This window comes from Triticum dicoccoides, chromosome 2A (assembly GCF_002162155.2).
Source record: "Triticum dicoccoides isolate Atlit2015 ecotype Zavitan chromosome 2A, WEW_v2.0, whole genome shotgun sequence".
Classification (NCBI taxonomy): Eukaryota; Viridiplantae; Streptophyta; class Magnoliopsida; order Poales; family Poaceae; genus Triticum; species Triticum dicoccoides.
The window spans coordinates 705,981,370-705,984,934 of record NC_041382.1 but is presented as its reverse complement, the minus strand read 5'-3'; positions in this window follow the sequence as shown (position 1 = coordinate 705,984,934).

Below are 3,565 nucleotides of genomic sequence, written 5' to 3'. Positions count from 1 at the left end.
TGTGTGTGTGTGTGTGTGTGTTGTGACTAGGAACGTGTCAGTCCATGTGCCGCCATGTAGTCTTTGCGTGAAAGGCTCTAGCAAAGAGGGGAAACACTGATGAAAACTGAAACCCATTGGATTTATTCGCTCCACTCATTCAGTGTGGCGATATCTAATCCCCGGGCACCGATATCCGTCGGGCTGGAAAAGGCATGCATTGTTTCATGATTTATTAGCTACAACTTTACAATGTGATGATATCTTTTTTTTTGGATTTTTGGGTTGAAAAAACTACGATGTACCTGGGAAAAAACAACACCATTGATATCCATTGGGCTCACAAAGGGAAACCATTGATCCACTGCATTGACAAATAGCAAGCACGCATAGATGTGATGGTACATAGAGCCGTCAGTACCCTCGGTAGGATGGCAAACACAGTCGGAAGTGCCAGAAGGGAATTCACACAAGCAGGTTACCCAGGTTCGGGCCCTAATATGTCTCCAATGTATCTATAATTTTTGATTGTTCCATGCTATTATATTACCTGTTTTGGATGTTTTATATGCATTAATATGCTATTTTATATTATTTTTAGGACTATCTTATTAACCCAGAGCCCAATGCCAGTTTATGTTTTTTCCTTATTTTTGAGTTTTACAGAAAAGAAATATCAAACGGAGTCCAAACAAGCTGAAAATTTACGGTGATTTTTTCTAGACCAGAAGAGACCCACGGAGCCTCGGAGTTGGGCCAGAAGAGTCCCAAGGCAACCACAAGCCTAGCGGGTCTCCCCTAGGGCGTGCCCCTGGCTTGTGGGCTCCTTGGGAACCTCCTGACTTGTTTCCGATGCCAAAAATTCCTATAAATAGAAACCTCTTAAAACAAACCTGGATCGGAAGTTCCACCGCCGCAAATCTCTGTAGCCACGAAAAACCAATCGGGAGCCCGTTCCGGCACCCTGCCGGTGGGGGAAGCCATCACCGGAGGCCATCTTCATCACCCCAGCAGCCACGACCGAAACCATCAAGGACGAGAAACCAATAGCCTAGGGATCGCCATCGCTGCCTATCGAGGCGGTGGCCGAAGTGGAAGGGACGCTGCCGCGCGGCTGGCTGCGGGAGTACATGGACTGTCTGGCCTCCTCGATGTCATCCCTCTCCTAGTCCTTCTCGGCCCAGTCGAGCCAGGGCCAGCAGGGGAACAGTAGGAGGAGCCGTGGCTGTGGGACGCAGAGGCGGCAACAGTGCCGCCACCGCCGGGGTCGGACGAGGAGGTGGAGACGACGTCCGTGGTGCTCTACTGGTGGATCGCCGCCGTCTGAATTGAACATAATGAGTGAAGGTACCGGGGGTCGTCGTCAGGTTAGGTGAATCCAACGTTTTGCAAGCTTCTGTTGACACTGGCACATAATGTAGGTGCACATAGGAGTTCAGATCTTGGAACCTGACCAGAGAATGGCAAGCAAGGGTAGATTTGTTCCTTTCTTTTCTCTAGACTAGTTTTTACCATGGATGTAGTTGTGCCATGGCCCATGGAGTATGTGTGTGTGTGTTGCGACTAGCAATGTGTCAGTGTGTAGGTGCTACATGCAGTCTTTGCCTCAAGGGCAGAAGGGGAAATGGTGCTGAAAATTGGGACCAAAATCCGTTGGATTGGTTCGCTCTACTCTTGCAATGTTATAATATCGTATATCAAATATCGGTTTCTTAGGGTCAAAAGTAAATGCAATTGATATCCATCAGGAGAATTAGGCAGTAACCTAGTGACAAGGGTCGCAGTGACGCACCATGCGCCCATAGTTTGACTCCTGTCGGGAGCGGGTTTCTGGCGCCTTATCTGGGTGGGCTCTTTCTATAAAATATGTCCTGCGTGCTAGTGACCACATATCTAGTTTTTTATTGATATATGTCAGACTGGCAAAGGGCATGAACTAATTACTTGATTTATTCACTATATTCTTTGAATGTGGTGGTGTTCAATTCTAATGCCTTGGGTCGAAACAACATTGATGCCCATCAGGCTTAGCAAATAACATCTTAGGGTTTATATGTTGGAACCCTATGCGAAGAATGGAAGGGCAAGGGTAGTTTTCTCTCTCTTTTATGTAGACTAGTTTTATCATAGATGTAGTCATGCCGGATGTGCTCCACTCCTCTCTCTCTCTCTCTCTGTGTGTGTGTGTGTGTGTGTGTGTGTGTGTGTGTTGTGTCTATCAACGTGTTAGTTCAAGTGCCATCATGCCGTGTGAAGGGCATGCGCGGGGGGAGGGGGCACTGAAAACTGAAATCCATTGGATTTCCTCGCTCTACTCTTTCAATGTGGTGATATCTTATTCACATTCTTGACATTTGATATCGGTCGGGTTGGCAAAAGGCATGCATCGATTCCTAAATTTATTGGCTCTATTCTCTCGGTGTGATGATAGCTAATTTTGGATTATTGAGCTAAAAATATCGATATATCTGTCGAAAACAACAGCAAATGATATTCATTAGGTTGGAAAAATACATCCAATCATCCACTGAATTGAATAGCTAGTGAACATGTGGTACTGCTGTTTGAAAGCCCCCCACGGCCCCTCCCGGTCACTCTCCGAGGTGCATCACAGGCAGAACCTAGGTTGCCGCCACTGGCCATTCCCCTCCTGCTCACCTCCCCTTGCCACCGTTAGAGGGTGCCGTCGAGCAAAGCCGGCAAAACGTTTTAACAATGACGGAGCCATTTCTGTCACGCCTTCAGAGGATCTGGAATGGGGGTTACTGATGGATTTGCTCATCGATGGGCCAAGCTTTCAATTCGGGTTGTTGATAGACACCCACCGACTATTGGATTTATTCTCTCTATTCTCAATGTGGTGATATCCAATTTTCAATTCTTTGGGTTGAAATAACATTGATGTCCGTCGGGCTGGCAAAGGGCATCCACTATATTGAACAGCTAGCGAACACGGGCGGTGTTGTCTGCACCTCCCTTTTCAGTGGTCCATTGAGTCACAAGATAAGAAATCACATACCACTTTTCAAAGTCATACACACCTAATTATGTTCACATGTTTCTCATGCACACATTTGGTCTCCAACACAAGAAATTCGCGGTTGCTATTGATAAATTTCCTGAGAAATGAATTGAAAGATATCCTCAAAGTTGGATCTTGGAACATGGGAAGAGAACTGAAGGGAAAGAGTTGATTTGTTCTTTCCGTGGATTAGTTCTACCAGGGATGAAGAGTTGTCATATGTACTCAGCTCGTGTGTGTGTGTGTGTGTGTGTGTGTGTGTGTGTGTGTGTGTGTGTGTTGTGACTAGGAACATGCAGTCAATGTGCCACCATGTAGTCTTTGTGTGAAAGGGTCTAGCAAAGAGGGGAAACACTGATGAAAACTGAAATCCATTGGATTTATTCGCTCCGCTCATTCCGTGTGGCGATATCTAATCCCCGGGCACTGATATCCGGCGGGCTGGAAAAGGCATGCATTGATCGTGATTTATTCGCTACAATCTTTACAATGTGATGATATCTTATTTTTTTGGATTTTTGGGTTGAAAAAACAACGATGTACCTGGGAAAAAACAACACCATT